This window comes from Dioscorea cayenensis, chromosome 12 (genome assembly GCF_009730915.1).
Source record: "Dioscorea cayenensis subsp. rotundata cultivar TDr96_F1 chromosome 12, TDr96_F1_v2_PseudoChromosome.rev07_lg8_w22 25.fasta, whole genome shotgun sequence".
Classification (NCBI taxonomy): domain Eukaryota; kingdom Viridiplantae; phylum Streptophyta; class Magnoliopsida; order Dioscoreales; family Dioscoreaceae; genus Dioscorea; species Dioscorea cayenensis.
Genome location: NC_052482.1, coordinates 8,294,011 through 8,314,112, shown reverse-complemented (window position 1 = coordinate 8,314,112; position 20,102 = coordinate 8,294,011). Strand labels below are relative to the sequence as shown.

At 40.2% G+C, this 20,102-nt stretch overlaps 2 non-coding genes across 2 annotated transcripts; one reads left to right on the top strand and one right to left on the bottom strand.

The window, feature by feature from the left end:
- The first annotated feature begins 2,812 nt into the window (after positions 1 to 2,812).
- On the top strand, positions 2,813 to 2,918 carry LOC120274261. Its single transcript, XR_005540792.1, has one exon. It is a non-coding gene; the product is annotated as a small nucleolar RNA R71 (small nucleolar RNA).
- A 16,745-nt stretch (positions 2,919 to 19,663) lies between these two features.
- LOC120274247 lies at positions 19,664 to 19,770 on the bottom strand. Its single transcript, XR_005540779.1, has one exon. It is a non-coding gene; the product is annotated as a small nucleolar RNA R71 (small nucleolar RNA).
- Between the last annotated feature and the right edge of the window lie 332 nt (positions 19,771 to 20,102).

Here is a 20,102-nt window from a genome sequence, read left to right as displayed (position 1 = left end):
TGTGAAGAAGCCTCAACTCTTCCAAAAGTCCCTCTGGCCCACCTTGGATACACCTCGTCTGATCGGTGCCTACGAAAGCTCTCCCACTAACTTTCTTTCAAATGCAGCGTGAAGTCGAAGCCATAGAACCTCTCTAAATCCCTTGCCAATACCTCTTAAAACCCTAGACGCAGCCCTCTCTCAAGTTGGGAAAAGATGGAGAAAAGAATGCTGAAATCGGGGCTGAATCGGCTTTAAATAGGGCTGGAGTCGGGCATCCACACGCCCCTGCGGATTCTCCAGACGGGCCTGTGGAAATTCTGCGTGGGCCTGGATAATTTCCACACGCCCGGGTGGATTTTCTGAAATTCTGATTCTCGGCCAGTTGTGAACAGTACCTACTACAGTGAAATTGACACATTGTTTTGCTACAACAACCTACTGCAGTGCCGACCTAAAACACTCCCGAATTTATTCTTTCATCGAGGTAACGTAAACGGGCACACATTTACATCGTAGATAGCTTTGCCTATTCAATAAACGGCTTCATTGGTGAAGATCTAGCTATCAATGCACAAGCCGGGATACTCGAATGTGACAGTCCTTGTGCCTCTCCAAACCATCGTGTTAACTTGAATACAAGGAGGTTGGCACACATTCTTGCATCTTGAACCCTACTTATTTCTTTGCGTTAGAACCTTCTCAAGATTTCCTCCAAATAGTGCATTCACGATCTACCTTAGCTTCTTTCTTTACCATTTGGCTTCACAACCCTATGCATGAAAGTAACATAAATGCACACATATTAGAGCTAAAATCCGATAAAAGTAATGCTCATCAAAAGGAAAGAACACTTGACATTTTTGTCACACAAGCACTTATCATACGTCTCCTAAATGATGCTTAATGAGTCGTGGAAATCTTGAAATACACAGTCCCAAATTTAAAATCAACCGTGGCTAACTCTACACTATGCCCCGGTGGAAAATCGCTCAATCTAGCATTATTTAACCCTCATGGTGTGTCACTCATCCACAAAGGCTACCAAGATGGATTCTCAACAATAATGTCATTCTAAGGGAGAAATTATTCCACAAGCATTCAAGATTGGAACTTAATTAACGACATCAATTAAGTAAAACATAATAGAAAGTCAATGAAACAATAACATCCTAGGGTTTACAAGTCCAAGTACCCACTAGGGGGTTTAGCTCTCCATGGAGCAAGATACAATTAATAATGAAATTGAAATTAAAACATGTAATCCATGAGAAAACCCCATCGGTATTCATGTCGATGATCTTGTGGAGTAGCTTCATCCTCTCCAACGGTCCCCTTGTCAAGCCTAGGGCATGCGTCGCCAGATAGAACCGTAGAACCACTCCAAAAGCTCCCCCAATAACTATCTTCCAAAAGAAATGCGGTCTAGAAGCCGTAGAACCACTCCAAAAGCCTTGCAAAAGCCCCTCTAAACCCTAGCTGCACGTCTTTCAAAAGATGGAAAAACGGATCCTGAAATTAGGCTGAATCGCGGCTTTATATAGGGCTAGAATCGGGAATCCACACGCCCGTGTGAATTTGCTAGAATCTAAATTTTTGCTGTCTGTGAACAGTAACTTCTACAATAAATTTTTACATTGATTGGCTACAGTGACTTTCTACAGTACTTCATCAAAAAACAGTCCCAAATTCACACTTTTCATCGAGGCAACACAAACCGGCGCACGTCTATGCCGTAGATCACGTCGATTCTTCAAGTAACAGCACATTTGACATAAATCTTGCAGCACAAGTTTGAACACATGAGTGTGGCTTCCTTTGGTACCCTCCAATTTACATAATCCATTGATCACAATGGAGGTTGGCACACACTCATATTTCTTTGAGCACAACTTGCGTCTTCTCCTGTGTTCACTTCAAGATTCCATCAACATAATACATTCGCAATCTACTTTGGCCTTTTGCTTCTCTATTTGGCTCAAGAACCTTATATGCACAAAAAAACACAAAAATACATGCATTTGAGATAAAATTTGATAAAAGTAATGCTCACCGTAAGAAAAGAATACTTTATATTATTAGTACACAAACACTTATCAGTGCTTCAACATTGGTCTTCTCATTTGGAAGCCTAACCTCAACCTCACAATCACTTCTTAAAGTGATCGCCATCACATGTTCTCTTAGATTAGTTTCGGTGTTACTAGGCAAGCTTCCTTGAGGTCTCTCCGATAATGACTTCGCAATTTGCCCCACTTGATTTCCTAGATTGTGCAATGATGCGGTGTGTTTGCGAAGTGTAGCTTGAACCAATTGAAACCTTGTGTCCGATAACTAGATGAATCACGTCAAAGCTTTCTCTAGATCATTCATCCGGGTTTCCAAGCCCAAAACTCGGCTCTCCATGTTTGGGGCTTGTTGTTGTTGGAAACCCGGTGGTGCCATGACCTTTTGTTACCCTTGGTTATTCCAAGAAAAGTTATTATAGCTTCTCCACCCTTGGTTGTAGGTGTTGCTATAAGGATTGCCATGTCCATTTCCCGAATTGCCCACAAAGTCTACTTTTTCAATTGGAAGTCAATGTATCCAATTTCTTGCTTAATGCCTCTACTTGGGCTGCCAAGGATGTAACCACATCAATTTCATGGAGTCCAGCCACTTTCTTCCTTTCTCTTGCATTCCATTGGTAGCTATTCAAACCCATTTCTTCAATCAATTGGCGGGCTTCTTCGAGAGTCTTGTTCCCATTGTACCTCTTGCGGCGGCATCTAGAAGTTGTTTGCTGCTTGAGCTCAACTCATTATAAAATGTATTAATGATCATCCAGTTGGGGAACCCAAGTTGTGGACACATCCGCAAAAGGTCCTTTAATCGCTCCCAAGTCTCAAACAAAGTTTCAAGCTCCATCTGAACAAATGAAGATATCTCATTATGAAGCTTTGCCAATTTTCCAGAGGAAGTACCGCAAGGAAAGCTTAGACAATTTAGTTCCATGTTGTGATGGAAACTCTTGGCAATGAATGAAGTCACTGTTTGGCCCTTCCTTTCAAAGAGAATGGGAAATCCCTCAAGTGAATTGCATCATTAGAAACCCCATTGATCTTTAACATGTCACACACTTGAAGGAAGTTTTCGATATGATTGTTCGGGTCTTCATTGGTTAACCCATTAAATTATGTAGATTGTTGAACCATGTGAATAAAGACTAGCTTCAACTCAAAATTCTGGGCTACTACTATTGGCCTCACAATGCTCGATTGTGTCCCATAAATAGTAGGTTTAACAAAATTTGAAAGAGTTCTTCGTTGGCCTTCTTGTTCAGCCATGTTTTCAGATCCTTCACCCTCTATTTTAGCTGAGTGATTCTGTTCTTGCGCAGGTTCTTTACCTCTTCTACGAAGTGTTCGTTCAAGTTCAGGGTCTCCTTCAACCAATGTCGAAGGGTTCCCTCGGGTCATAACCTGGACCTGCAACCAAAGAAAGACAAACAAATCAGAACGATGATAGAATAAGAAAGTGTGAAATACAGTAAATGATGAATAGCTAAAATAGCAAAGTGCAAAGTGTTTCTAAAACGCCTATTCCCCTGTAATGGAGCCAAAAACTTGACACACACTTTGCGTGTGACGCGCAAGTGCACGGGTTTGTTGAAGTAATAATACCCGGTGAATGGGTAGTTGAATCCACAGGGAATAGTCATCAGAAACACGAAGATTGTTATTTAACTAAAGTAAAACAATAGTGGTATGAAAAAAATCAATATGAGAAGAACTAAAGAAAATAAGAAAGAGAAGCGCAATAAAATGAGAAGAAAGGAAATCGATAGAAAGTGCGGCACTCATACATTGCACCACCTAGGACTATTGTTCCAAGTGCAATACCAATCATTATACCTCCTAACTGATGTCTAATGACTCATGGAGATCCTTAAACACACGGTCCCAAAACTTAAGGTTAACCGTGACTAACCCTACACTATGCCCCGGTAGACAAATCTCTCAGTCTCGACACCTCACACTATGCTAGGTTGCTTTAGACTCTAGGGATTCCAAGTGATAAACCCTATTCCCTTATATAGATTTAACCCTTTGGTCCAGGTAAAACACCCCTAATCACAATTAAGCCCCAGATACTAAGGATTACTTCAATGCTTCACTATGTTGTTCGCGCAACTAAGCCCCAGTGGAATTCGTATCTTAGCACTTCACTCTATTGTGATTGCAAAAAACTCTTGGAGCGTGGAGGTAGGGTAAATCAAACCGGAGGGAAAAGGGGAAGCTCTGCTACCTCTCGACTCATCCTCTTAACCCTCTCCAATCTAGCATTGTCTAACTCTCATGGTGTGTCACTCATCTACAAGGATTACCATAATGGATTCTCAACCCTAGTGTCACTCTAAGGGAAATCATCACAACAAGCATTCAAGATTGGAACTCAATTAAAAACATCAATTAAGGAAAGCATAATTAAAGTCAAAGAAATAATATCATCCTAGGGTTTACAAGTCCAAGCACCTACTAAGGGTTTAGCTCTCCATGGAGCAAAATACAATCAACAATGAAGTCAAAAGTAAAGAGATGCAATCTATGAATAAAATCACCTAGTATTTGTGTCGATGGTCTTGTGGAGTACCCTCAGCCTCTTAAAAGGTTCTCTCATCAAGCTTAGGCCACACCTCTCCGAATCGATGGCGTCAAAAGCTCCCCCAATAACTATCTTACGAAGGAACGCAGTGTCGAAAGCCATAGAACCACACTAAAAGCCTTGCCAAAGCCACTCTAAGCCCTAGCCACCGGCATCTCCAAAGTTAGGGAAAAGATAGAGAAAAGATGGAAAAGATCCCCAAATCAGCATAAGTCACGGCTTTATAAAGGGTTGAAATCGGGAATCTACATGGGCATGTGGAATTTCCACACACCCCTGCGAATTTGTAGGAAATCTGTTTCAGCAGTCTGTAAAAGATCCCCAAATCAGCATAAGTCACGGCTTTATAAAGGGTTGAAATCGGGAATCTACATCGGCATGTGGAATTTCCACACACCCCTGCAAATCTGTAGGAAATCTGTTTCAGCAGTCTGTAAACGATAACTACTACAGTGAGTGCCTTATTAACCTGCTACAATACTCAGCCAAAATACTCCCGAATCCACACTTTTCATTGAGTCAACAAAAACAGGAACACGTCTATGCTGTAAATCACATTGCACCTTCAAGTAAAAGCACATTTGACGGGAATCTTGCTAGCTTGCACAAGTTGGAACACATGAGTGTGACTGTCATTGTGGTACTCAAATATACATATTTGATAAGTGCTTGTGTGATAAGAATGCAAAGTGTTCTTTCCTATGATGAGCATTACTTTTATCAGGTTTTAGAGTTAACTATGTGTGCATTTATGTTACATTCAAGCATATAGGGTTGTGAAGCCGAAAGTTAGAGATAGAAGCCAATGTAGATTGTGAATGCACCATTTTTAGGAAATCTTGAGAAGGCTCAAATGCGAAGACATAAGTCAGGTTCAAGATACGAGAATATGTGCCAATCTCCTCGTATTCAAGTCAACAGAATGATTTAGAGGGGGCACAAAGGTAGTCACATTCAAGTATTCCAGTGTGTGCCTGTGTTACGCAACCTCGATGAGAATATAGATTCGGGAGTATTTTGGCACAGTACTGTAGCAGATATTATTCACAGACGGCCAGAGAAAAGTGATTTCCAGAGAAAGAGTTCATGTTGGGGAAGGAGGATTGTAGCCATCAAGATTATGTTGGCAGCATTCATGGAAGATCATTAGGCGTTCTTCGGCAATCATCTTGCGGCACAATTGAGAAGGGAGTTTTCATGTCTTCTTTTTATTTTCATTGTGTCACTTGTTGTTTGGATGCTTGCACTCCATTAATGGAGAGCTAATTTTGTAGATGTTCAGGCGTATTTGAACTCTAGGATTTTATTCTATTTTAACATTGATTATGGATTTTGTTGCTTTAATTGTTTCTTAATTGCAATCCATATTATTTGAATCCAATTGCGTGTTGTGTATGACTTGATAGCTAACGATTCGAAAGCCCTAGTTCTCATATATGATGTGCTTTGCGATGAGCAGAAATACACACTTAGCATAGACATACCGCGATTAGAAGGGATTATGTGTAAGCCTAGCAATAAGGGTACTTTGGAGTCAAGAGTTCTCCTCCCTTAATTCTCCCGAGTGAATTAACAAATAATTTCCATGCTCATTCCAATTGTAGGGAATAGATTTTAAAAGAAATCACATTTTTATTCTGTATGAGATTAGGGATAATCTCTTCGCAAGAAGAATTATCAATTTTAGAAATTAATGTTAGTTTACATTGAGATTTCACAGGGTGCAAAGTGATTGTGGGGTGTCGGAACTTGACAAATCCTAGAGGGATACTAATCACCCTTGCAAGAGTTGTTTAGTATATTTTTGGATTTCTCTCGGTTAAAATAGGAATACATACTGATACAACCTTTGTTCTGAACTTGACAAATCCTAAAGGGATACTATGCCAGGGCATCCAATTTCTCCCATGTTTCTCGACCACTTTTGTTTCCATACTCTTATTTACTTTTCTCTTGTTTCTTTGATTGCTTACACACATCACAACCTTTGTTTAGGCTAGTTTCCGGGATTAGTACTAGTACCAGTACTCTCAATCTTCCATGTGGATTGATACACCGCTTTTGAGCACTTTATTACATGATCAACATGTACACTTGCGTCCCTATCACTTTAGTAGCCCAAACTATTAAATACTTTAGCTAGGGATGCAACATCAACAACATACTTCACCATGCCAATTCTTACATATACCTAGTCGTATGAAAGATCATGATGTGGTATATTATTAATTTGAAAAGATACACATTTAAAATATATCTACCATGTGTTACTGAATTAAATATCAGTTTTTGCATTCATATCAACCATACTCTTTGAATTTCTTCATGAGAAAAGACTGTTATAGTTACACCTATATGAAAATAGCTTGCACAAAATCCAAATAAAAACTGAATAAGATATGAAAAACATAATATACCACTGCTTCCTATGTACTAATAAAACTTGAATTTACCTTAGTCATAATGTTACATGTGTGACAATGTCTTCATTGCTTAGACTTGTCAACCCCATAGAAGAACTAGGATTTTGTGTACTTTATCAGCTTCTATCAGATAATTTGATGGTTTATTCTGTTGCAAATAGTCCAAACTTCAAAGGTTATAGTTTGACAAGTGTTGCAAACTTGGAACATACTTTGGTGCAGTTGAAAGGTCTCTCTTATTTGAATACTTTGCAACGCTTTTTGCAACATATTCAAGTGAATATTACAAATAGGGCATGTAATTTTATTAGCAACATAGATGGTGACACATTATTTTAAACAATCTCTTTGTGTCAAAAAATGAGTCGTAAAGTTTAACAATAAAAAATCATATTTCTCCCAATCAATCTCTTTTAACAATAAAAAATAATATTTCTCCCAATGGTAATTGTTGGTTACAATTTCTAGCTTTTATTGTGAATGTTCACTGTACAGCATTACTTTTATTAAAGAAAAAAATGTGTCTTTCATATAATGTCTTTACATATATACATGTTGGAAATATCAAGATGCGCATATGTCTTCTAATTAATTAATCAATTTGGTTGAGATGTAAAAATAGTTTTTTTTTTCTTTATTGAATGGCTGAATCTAACACCTATTTTTTTATAAAGAAAGATATTAAAAAGGGCTTTTACGGAAGATTTTATTTCTTTCAAATGTTAACCCCTTCCCTTCCTAATGCTTAGCGGAGCCTATGAAAAAGAGATCAATTGAGGAGTGCCGTGAACCACCTCCAACTTTTTCTTTGATCTTGCCAGAGACTTCCCCGTGTAGAGAGAGCACTATCACTCTGGTGAGTACATAAACTCTTTCGCTTCTTTTGTGCTGAAGTTGCTTGTCCTCTTATGGTGGTGTCATTTTCATCGGATCACTTCTATAATGATTTGAAACTGATGGTGTTATGCTCCAATAATTTTAGGTGGGGATCAGTAAAATGCTGATATTATCATTAGTAGTTATTTGAATTCATTATGATCCTCATAGCTGAATTTGTCAAGTTTGGAGTAGTGCCTAATCTTGTGCAAATTATGTGAATACCTTAACTTCCTTTTTTTATAATTAGGTCTTGAGGTTTTGCATGCTATATTAGGCATTTTTAATGCAAGAAAATAAATTTATAATAATCATATGGTAAGCTAAAACTGTTAATGTTGTCACTTTTGAACTAAAGTTCTTCATCCAACTGTTTATTTTGTTATTTTATATCACTGTGGCTTAGTTGCAGAGGCAATGGAGTGAAGCGTTGAAGTGATTTTTGCATTTAGGGCTTAATTGTGACTAGGGACTTTCCTCCTGGACCAAAGGGTTAGGTCTACATCTAGGAAGAGGATGTATCACCTGGAATCCCTAGAGCTCAGTGAGATTCTATACGAGTGTGAGGTTGAGAGATTGTTCAATTTCTCTTCCGAGACATGTATAGAGTTAGGTATGGTTGACGTTAGATTTGGGACCATTTATTGAAAGATCTCCATGACTCATTAATGCGTTAGTTAGAAAGCATAATAGAGGGTTTTGCACTTGAAATAATTGTCCTAGATGGAGCAATGTCCGGGTACCCCTTTTATATCGATTGCCTTAACTCCCCTTTACTTGTGCTCTCTTTTTTGTCTCTTTTACTTTTGTTACATTACATCTTGTTACACAACTATTATTCACTTTTTGCTTAGTTAAGAAATAATTTAAGTGTTTTTATTCCCTACTCTGTGAATACGATACCCACTCATCTAGGATTTATTACTTCGACAAACCCGTGCACTTGCTGGACATACGCAAGAGGCGTTGTCAAGTTTTTGGCACCGTTGTCGGGGAGTATGCGTTTAGAGATATTTTGCACTTTGTTTTCTTAGCTATTCATTCATTCATTCTATTTCAAAACTTCATTTCCTATCATCGTTCTAATTTGTTTTCTTTCTTTGGGTGCAGCTGCAGGTTATGACCCGAGGGAACCCTTTCGATACTGATTGAAGGAGATACTGAACTTGAACGTACACTCAGAAGAAGGGGAAAATAACATTCATAAAAACCGTCCAATCAAGCTGAGATAGAAGTTAAAGGGTCAGATAATATGGCAGAACAGAATGAACAATAGAGGACACTTTCTAATTATGATAGACCCTTAGTTTTGGGCAAACAATCGAGCATTGTGCGACCCCCGATTACAACTCCAAATTTTGAGCTGAAACTGACATTCATCCAAATTATTCAGTAGTTAGCGCAGTTCAATGGTTTGGCTGATAAGGATCTGAATAACCATATAGAGAACTTCTTGGAAGTTTGTGATTTGCTGAAGATTAACAATGTATCGGATGATGCTATTAGATTGAGGGCTTTCCCATTCTCTCTTAAGGCAAGAGCCAAGCAGTGGCTACATTCTTTGCCCAAGGCTCCATCACGAAGTGGAACGAGATGGTCGAAGCTTTTTTTGCTAGATACTTTCCTCTAGGGAAGTCGGCCAAGCTTCGCAATGAGATATCGTCGTTTGTGTAGATGGAGTTAGAGTCATTGTTTGAGACAGGGGAGCGCTTCAAGGATCTTTTGCGGGGGTGCCCATATCACAGATTTCCTGAATGGATGATTATTCAGACTTTCTACAAAGGGTTGAATCTGAGTACAAGGCAGTTGTTAGATGCCGCCGCAGGAGGTACAATGGGGAGTAAAACCCCGGAAGAAGCCCGACAATTAGTAGAAGGCATGGCCATAAATAGTTATTAGTGGAATGAGCGATAAAGGAAAAAGTTGGCCGGGCACCATGAAATAGATGCAGTAACTTCATTAGCGGCTCAAGTGGAATCGTTTATTAAGAAGTTAAACCTTCTAACTTCTAATAGAGTGGCGACCATGACTACTTGCACCGGATGTGGTGGAGCACATACTCCCTCCGATTGTTAGATCTCTATTGGTGATGCATCTTCAATGGAGAAAGTCGATTTTGTGGGTAATGCAATGAGGAACCAAGGGAATCCATATAGTAACACCTACAATCCGGGTTGGAATAGTCATCATAATTTTTCGTGGAGCAACCAAGGACTACAAAAGGCCATGGCACCACCGGGTTTCCAACAACAACAAGCCCTAAACATAGAGAACCGAGTTTCAGGTTTGGAGACCCGAATGACCGGTTTAGAGAAGGCCTAAACTAGATTTGTGTAATCGTCAGATACAAGGTTTCAATCAGTCGAGCATGCACTTCACAACCACACCGCTTCTTTCCACAATCTTGAGAATCAAGTGGGGCAAATTGCGACGTCTCTATCGGAGAAACCACAAGGAAACTTGCCGAGTAATACCAAGACCAATCCTAGAATGCATGTAAAGGCGATCACATTGAGAAGTGGTCGTGAGGTTGAGGGTAAGCTTCCGAGTGAGAAGCCCACTGTAGACGCACCCGAGGTCATAGAGGTTGAGGATGGAGCAAGCAAAGAGAAGGAGGTGCCTCTGTGATTGAAGAATGACAGAGTAGATAAACAATACAAGAAGTTCCTGAGTTTGTTCAAGCAACTCCACATCGACATTCCCTTTGTTGAGGCATTATCCCAAATACCCGGGAAGCTTCATCATTCCGTTCAACATTGGCAATTTGGATGAAGAAATGGCATTGGCGGACTCAGGGGCCTATAGCAACATCATGCCGTATGTTTTCTTTTAGAAGCTAGGCTTGAGAGAGCCTAGGCCCACTCGAATGACGTTGCAACTAGCGGACCGAACAGTGAGACATCCGAGGTGCATCATTGAAGACGTGCTTGTCAAGGTGGACTAGTACATAATTCCTGTTGACTTTGTAGTGTTGGACGTCGATGAGGATGCAGATGTACCTTTGATACTTGGGATTCCATTCTTGCCCACTTCCAATTCATTGATAGACATGGACGGTGGGGAGTTGACACTGAGGGTTGGAGATGATAAGCTCACATATCGCCTCGCCGAAGCCATGCGGCATTCTCTCGAATTCATGAAGCGCCTGATCATAGTATGCCTTATTGTTGTTTTTTTATATAACTCATTTGCTTATTCATTTATTCCCTCCCCCTTTTTTAGTTCCTAATCCGAATAGGAGTGAGGAAGAACAAGTCAACATCCCAAAACCCGAGCTTAAACCTACAAGTTTGTATTTACTTATTTATTCATTTATTTATTTTATGATGACTTCTTTTTAAAATAGAGTGCACTCCTCTATTTTAGGTTCTCATAAGGCTTCTTCTTCAAAGGCAATTCCTTCTGAGCATGATTCTCTCTACTCGGACTTTGCACATGATGATGATAACTACACACCATTCCTTGATGTCGATCCTCTAGTGGAGTGCCCTCAATAAGAAGCTATCCCTTATGTTCAACCCGTTCCAGAAAACTCAACTTCAAAAACCACTTCCGCCGATGATAACCCTCCTCCAAAAGATTCTCCAAAACTTGAGGAGGACTTGACCACAAGAACTACATCCATGAGCTCATCTCATCCTCAATATAGTGATAAAAATCATATCTTACAAACCTTTTGGGTGAATAATTTCATTCACAAGGTGAAATCGTCACAACCTCATGAACATGACGCCTTAAGGGAAGAGATCACCAAACTTCATAGAACCATGATGCTATTCGGGGTGGATATTTTGGCCACAAGAGACAAGGTATATGAAGTACTTGACATTGCAAAGCGTATTCAAGACATGAAGCACAATGAAAAAGGTTCCAACATGAAAGAGAAGGAGCAATTGATGAGGAGCGCAAAAAACATTAAAGAAAGAAAATCAGGGATTATGGTGATGACCCAAAGCATTGACGAGGCCAAAATCAGGCTCTCACAAACTCAAAAGAAGCTACAAGAGTTGGAAGCCCAAAGAGAGAAGTTGAAAGCTCAAGAAGAAGAAGACATATACCTCATCAACTCAAGTTTGGACTTATTAAAGTCCATTGCTCCAATAGAAGAAGTAGACAAATCCTTGGCTATTGTCTTGGAGAAACTTGAAGCACTCGGAGGGGGTGACGATTCACACTCATCATCATCACTTGAAGAACTTCTCTCCAACTTTGAGAAATTGAAATCACAACTTTAGTTTAATTTATCTTTCTTTCTTGATTGATTTTTTTAGATATTAGCTACTTTACATCGTTGTTAGCATAATCCAATAAATGGAATGAAATTCCATGGCGTTGTAATCTTCTTCTTAGCAATAAATATGTTGGACTTTCTTTATGGAATCTCAAGCTTCGCATATGATCTTCGCCATATTTTGAATGAGGGGCCTTGTATTTATAAGCATTTTCAGCCAAATCTGGAATGTTTTTATAAGCCGTTTATCAACTTGATAGCACCATGGGCGAACATGGAACTAAATAGACAAGGTCTTTGAACTCAAACTTTTATGATGATCACATGAGCACAAAATCCAATCTCCACCGTTGATATTAAAGACAAAGACCTTAAAAACGACTATAAAAATTTTCATTAAAATTGAACATGATTTGGTATGGTGATGCCTGTCTTGATGACAAGGTAACTGGGCAGGAATTTAGGCAGATTTCACCTCCAAATTTTCGGATTTTTTATGATAGTCATATGAACTTGGAATGCAATCGTCACCGTTCATATTGAAGATCAGAACACCTTGATCTTGTAGAAAAAATTCCAGAAGGATTGAAGCTCTTTAGACCATCTGATCTTGAGCTAGAATTTGAATATAGTGTGGTGACAATCATCAATGAATTTCATGTATGATTTGCGATTTTACTTTGACAATTGGTGGCCTTGAGACCCAATCATAACCGTTCATATTAAATCTTGTCGAGTCTGGGGTCTTCACAAAAAAAATTCAGACCGATCCAAATTTGCGGCATGGTCCGATTAATACATTGATTAACATTGAACGTAGAGAAATGTCATCCTGGATCATAGCCCATAGTCCTACTCTCTTCCATAAATCATATAGATCTCAAATTGAATTTCAACCGTTCAGATTGAAGACTAAACGTGTCTTTACGTTTTGAAAGAAATTTCAGGACAATCAAAGATCATTTGGTCACCCGATGAATATCTTGATTGGAGCAACGTCATCAAAGAAACTTCTAGCTGGCAACACTTAGACATTTTTTGTTTTGAATACATCATTGTAATTACTTCCCTATGATATAGCACGTGTGTGCGAAATGGGTGGCCCATCACCACCCTTCATTTTTTTATAATATTATTTTTATTTTTTTATTTTTATTTTTTTTTATTTTTTGCACCGGCCTGCTATCCATCAGGAGCTACAAATAGATATCACAACTTCTAGGGTTTTCTTTAACTCCATCTGCTCTAAAAATTTTGTTTCTAACTTCGATGATTTACCAACCAAAGAGATAGGAAGGCTTGACGATATTGTGGTATACTTACACACCCAAGTTAGACAAAAATATAGAAGAGCACGCCAAACTTGGCATGGGAAACTCATAGAAGGACCCTCTATGCATGAAAAGATGGGATCCACTATGTACGCATGGTGGGTGATATTTTCCTCGAGAGCATTGTTTCATCATACACAATTCCCCTCCTTTATTTATTTATTTATTTATTTATTTTTATTTTATTTATTTTATTATTTTATTATTTATTTTTTTTGATTTGATTTTTTTGATTTTGATTTTTGATTTTTGATTTTTGATTTTTTATTATTTTTTTTATTTTTTATTTTTTTGAACCAAATGAGATGATATTTTTTATTTTTTTGTGAAACTTTTGTAACTTATGAACTCTTCAACGCTGTAGTCTCGAGGTTGTCGAGCTCATTTGTTGATTTATTTGAAACTTGAAACTTGGACATTTAAACTTGCATTTTGGATTTTGATTAGGAACTTGATTTAATTTTTTATAAGCTTCGGCCTTCAGGCTTGTGAGGCTTTTTGCAACTTGTGAACTCTTATACACTTTAACTTGTGAACTTCTCTGCAGAGCCTGCAGAATTTTCTAAGGCATCCAGAGAAAACACATGGGTGTGTGGAATTTCCGCACGATCGTGGATTTGCACTGCGAGCTCATCCAGAGAAGGCACAGGGGCGTGCGGCTGCCCCAGTGAACGACCATGCGACTGTCACACGCCCGTGGGTAATTTCCACATGGGCGTGTGAATTCCTGCAGAGTTGGGCGGTTTATCCCGAGAGCACACAGGGGCGTGGACTCGCCGCTGTGGGAGACCTTGTGAACCACACACGGGCGTGGGTAATTTTCGCACGCCCATGCGAATCTCTGCAGAGGATCTCTCCATCCCGAGAATACACCGGGGTGTGCGTTTGCCCCTGTGAGTTGGGCCTGTGAATGTCCACGCCCGTGTGGAATTTTCGCACGGGCGTGGGTCTTAGAGAATTTTCTCGGTTGCAGGGAGAGTCCACAGGGGCGTGCGTCTGCCCCTGTGGGTCGGGCACACGGGCGTGGGTAGTTTCCACACGCCCGTGTGGATGTACAGAAACGCTATAACCACAGGTTTTCTTTAAAATCTTTTTGGGTTTCTTCATCCTTTCACCCTCAAACGTTTTGAGAACACATCCTTGCTCTCTCCTGACCTCTCACTGTCGTTTTAGAGGGTTGTTAATTGAGTTTTCCACCCGTTTTCTAGTCTTTCATTTTTATTTTGTCGGTAAGCTTCTCTTTCTCTTTTCTTTGACAATCTTCATTTATTTTGCAGCACCAGCATCATCTTCACCAGCAGCGGAAACATATGTAGTAGCTATTGACACCGATACTTGAGATGGTCTTGTCATCTTGGGAATGGAGACTTTGTCATGGGCACGGCCAAGGTGCTTCGGCACTTGTCCGTGTGAGCTTCATAACCCGTCGGAACACTACTCTCATGGAATTAACTTCATCAAACGCAACACTAGGAGTCAGGGGAGTATTGTTTTGATTGCTTCTCCCACATCTATTTTTGAATGAAATACATTATGAGTGAGCTTGCATGTGTACATTGAGGACAATGTATAACTTAAGTGTGGGGGGGAGTTTCATAGTGCACACATCGTTTATATTGTTCTTGATTGATATATGTTCACATAGCCAATGGCGGTTCACCCTAGTTGCATTGATTGTATTCTTGAGTTTAGGAGAATTTTTAACATTGAATGTTTTCATGCTCTAGTTCTTGCTTGAATTTCTAGGAAGTTTTACCCAATTGACATTTGTTGCACTACTCACTCTTTAAACTCTTTTGGAAACTCATGTTCGATGTTAAAGGGACTAGTTATAGTTGTTTCTTGTGTTAAATTCTAAATAAAAAAAATGATGAAAAGAAGGAACAAAATAGTTTTATTGTTTAATTGTGTTTGTTGGGTAGAAAGAGCTACCACCTATAAAGTATGAAGCTACTCTCATAAGTCGGATACTAGCTAAGCCCTAATGAGAGAAAAAGCTATCTCATAGGATGAGTGAAAGCTACCACTCTGGTAGAAAGAGCTAACACCTCGAAAGTGTGAAAGCCACCTTAGCGGCCGCTTTGGAAAGGGCTACCTTAGAGGATGTGTGAAGCTACTACCATCTTTGAAATTGTTGTCACTTTTGTAGATAAATAAGTCCTTTGTACTTAGAATTTTTAGTATACCTTGGGTTGTTTTGAGTGAGTTCACACACGTACACGATTTTGAGTTTGTTGTCCTTTTTTATTCAAGTTTTTAGCTAGAGCTTTGATTTTTTGTTTTTAATGTTGAAATTCCCCTTACTTGTAGAATGCTCTCTTTGTATACTTTGGTGAACCTAAGGCCAAGCACTTTCAATATTTTCTTCATTAATGCACAGAATGTTTAATTTTTGCTTGAGGACAAGCAAAAGCTTAAGTGTGGGGGAGTTTGATAAGTGCTTGTGTGATATTAATATGTGTGTTTTAATGTTACTTTTATGCAGGTAGGGTTGTGAAACCACTTATGAAGGAAAGAAGCCAATGTGGATCACAATGCACCGATTTTGGAGGAAATCTTTCTAAGGTTCAAACGCGAAGATATAAGTCGGGCGCGAGATGCTAGAGTGTGTGCCAACCTCCTCGTATTTGAGCTTCCACAACCATTTGGACGAGCACAAGGGCAGTCACACTCAAGCATTCCGACTTATGCACATAGAACAAGATCTCCATCAACTTATCCGTCATTGAAGAAGCAAAGCGATCCACAGCATAAACGTGTGCCCGTTTATGTTATCTCGATGAAAAGTGTAGCAGTTACTGTTCATAACCGGCCGAAAATAACAGTTTCAGAGAATCCACACGGGCGTGTGGAAATTATCCACGCCCATGTGGAAATTCCACAGGGGCGTGGGACATTATGCACGCCCGGGGAGTCGCCCGATTTCAGCCCTATTTAAAGCCGATTCAGCCCCGATTTTTCTATTCTTTACTCAATCTTTTCCCCAACTTGCGAGAGGGCTTCGGCTAGGGTTTTGAGTGGTATTGGCCAAGGTTTTGGGGAGGTTCTACGGCTCCGACTTTGTCATTCCTTAGGAAGAAGGTTGGTAGGTGAGCTTCCGTCAAGCCGTATCCTATACCGGACGAAGGAATCCTTAGACGACGAGTAGAGGACTTTCCACAAGACCATCGACACGACTGATAAGTGCTTGTGCGATACGAATGCGAAACGTTCATTCCTTATGTTGAGCATTACTTTTCTCGGGTTTTACACTAATATGTGTGTTTTTATGTTACTCTTATGCAGGTAGGGTTGTGAGGCCGAGTATGAAGGAAATAGGCCAATGTGGATCACAATGCACCGATTTTGGAGAAAATCTTGCTAAGGTTCAAACGCGAAGACATAGGTCGATGTGAGATGCTAGAATGTGTGGCAACCTCCTCGTATTCGAGTTGGCACATCCAGTTGGAAATCTTGCCAATGTGGTCACTGTAGCAGCACTGTTCACAGCCGACCGTGAAACCAGAGAAACAGAGAATCCACACGGGCGTGTGGAAATTATCCACGCCCGTGTGGAAATTCCGCACGGGCGCGTGGAGCATCCACGCCCGTGTAGTCGCCCGATTCCTGCCCTATTTAAAGCCGATTCAGCCCGAATTTTGGTATTCTTTTCTACATCTTTTCCCCAACTTGCGAGAGGGCTTCGGCTAGGTTTTTGGAGAGGTTCTATGGCTCCGACATCGCGTGTCGTTTGGAAGAAGGTTATTTGGAGAGCTTTCATCGGCACCAATCCGGCGAGGTGTATCCTAGGCCGGACAAAGGATCCCTTGTGACGAGTAGAGGACTCTCCACAAGACCATCGAGCACGACCATCGAGGGGGTTTCTTTATGGATTCATTGCTTTTACATTCTATTTCTTTGATTGTACTTAGCTCCATGGAGAGCTAAACCCCTAGTGGGTACTCGGGTATTGTGAACTAGGATGTATTTGTTTCTTTGAACCTCTTTATTATGTTTTCAATAAATTGATGTTTATTGTGAGTTCCAACCTTGAATGCTTGATTGTATGAACATTTCCCCTAGAGTGACACTAGGGTTGAGAGTTCTTGTTGGTAACCTTGTAAGTGAGTTCCAAAGGGTTAGGTCTATAATTAGGAAGAGATTTATCACTTGGAATCCCTAGAGCTCATTGCAACTCTATGCGAGTGCGAGGTGTTGAGATTGTTCAATTTCTCCTCCGGGACATGTGTAAAGTTAGGCATAGTTGACCTTAGATTTGGGACTATGTAATTAAGGATTTCCATGACTCACTATTGCATTGATTAGAAAGCATAATAGAGGGTTCTTGCACTTGAAATGATTATCCTAGGCGGTGCATTATCCGGGTACCCCATCTTTATCGATTGCCTTAACTCCTTCGTTACTTTTACTCTCTTACTTGTTGTTTTTATTGTTGAGAATTGAATCATTTTCACACTTATCAATATTGATTTTTCGCATAGCTAAGAATCGAATTAAGTGTTTTTATTCCCTATTCCTTGTGGATTCGATACCCGCTCACCCGGGATTATTACCTCGACAAACCCATGCACTTACGGGATATAGCAAGGGGACCTTGTCAAAAAACACTCCCAATTCCATACTTTTCATGATGTAGATCACAACTATTCTTCAATCAAAGGCTTCGTTGGTGAAGATCTTGATTGTATGAACATTTCCCCTAGAGTGACACTAGGGTTGAGAGTTATTGTTGGTAACTTTGTGAGTGAGTGACACACCACGAGCGTTAGACAAAGCTAGGTTGGAGAAGATTGAGAGGGTGAGTCGAGAGGTACAGGAGCGTCCCCTTTCCTCTCCGGTGTGATAGATTCTACCTACGTTTCTCGAGTTCATTGCGCCTATAATAGAGTGAATGGTCTAAGGGATGAACTTCCGCTGGGGCTTAGTTGCGCGTGCAGCGGAGTGAAGCGTTGAGGTGATCTTAGTATCTAGGGCTTAATTGTGGTTAGGGACCTTCCACCTGGACCAAAGGGTTAGGTCTATAATTAGGAAGAGATTTATCACTTGGAATCCCTAGAGCTCATTGCAACTCTATACGAGTGCGAGGTGTTGAGATTGTTCGATTTCTCCTCCGGGACATGTATAGAGTTAGGCATAGTTGACCTTAGATTTGGGACTATGTAATTAAGGATTTCCACGACTCAGCATTGCATTGATTAGGAAGCATAATAGAGGGTTCTTGCACTTGAAACAATTATCCTAGGCGGAGCATTATCCGGGTACCCCATCTTTATCGATTGCCTTACCCCTTCTTTACTTTTGCTCTCTTTCTTGTTGCTTTTATTGTTGAGAATTAAATCATTATCACAATCCTTATCATTGATCTTTGACATAGCTAATAATCAAATTAAGTGTTTTTACTCCCTACTCCCTGTGGATTCCACCCTGCTCACTCGGGATTATTACTTCGACAAACCCGTGCACTTGCGGGATATACGCAAGGGGACCTTGTCAAGTTTTTGGCACCGTTGCCACGGAGTAGGCGTTTAGAGATACTTTGCACTTTGTTTTCTTAGTTATTTCACCATATATTCTGTTTCATATCTTCTCATTCTATCATCGTTCTGATTTTCATTTTCTTTCTTTTTGTTGCAGCTCCAGGTTATGACCCGAGGCAATCCATCAATATTGATTGAAGGAAGCCCTGAGCTTGAACGTACACTTAGAAGAAAAGGGAAAGAACACCGTGAAAAGAAACGAGCATAATTCAGGTGATTTGGAAGGAGAGGAATCGAAAAACATGGCGGGGACGAGAATGAGCAACGACCCAGACACTATCCGACTATGCCGGACCTTCGGTGTTGGGGGACGCAATCGAGTATTGTGCGTCCTCCGATTCATGACTCGAACTTTGAGCTAAAGCCGGCATTCATCCATATCTTTGCAGCGATCGCACAATTCAGCGGTTTGGCCGATGAGGATCCAAATAGTCATATAGAGGGCTTTCTCGAGGGTGTGCGACATCTTTGAACATAAATGGGGTTATGGATGATGCCATCAAATTGAGAAACCTTCCAATTTTTCCTTTAAGGGGAAAGCAAAGCGTTGGCTACACTCATTACCTAGAGCATCAATCACTACATGGGAGGAGATGGTAGAAGCTTTTTCTAGCTCGTTATTTCCCTCCCGGAAAATCAGCAAAGCTTAGGAATGAGATCTCGTCCTTTGTTCAGTTGGAATTGGAGTCTCTATTCGAGACATGGGAAAGGTTCAAGGAGCTCCTAAGAAAGTATCCGCAACACGGATTCCCGAAGTGAATGATTGTTCAAACCTTCTGCAATGGTTTGAACCCGAGTACAAGGCAACTCTTGGATGCGGCAGCAGGAGGTACCTTAGGTAGCAAAACCACCGATGAAGCTCGTCAATTAATTGATGAAATGGGTTAAATAGTTACCAATGGAATGCTAAGGAGAAGAAAAAGGTGGCTGGTATCCATGAGATCGATGCGGTGAGCTCATTGACGGCACAAGTACAGAGTCTCACTAAGAAGCTAGATCTCATAGCTTCGAATAGAGTTGCGGCCGTGACCAATTGCCCGGTTGTGGTGGAGGACATGCTTCCTCTGATTGGCACACATTC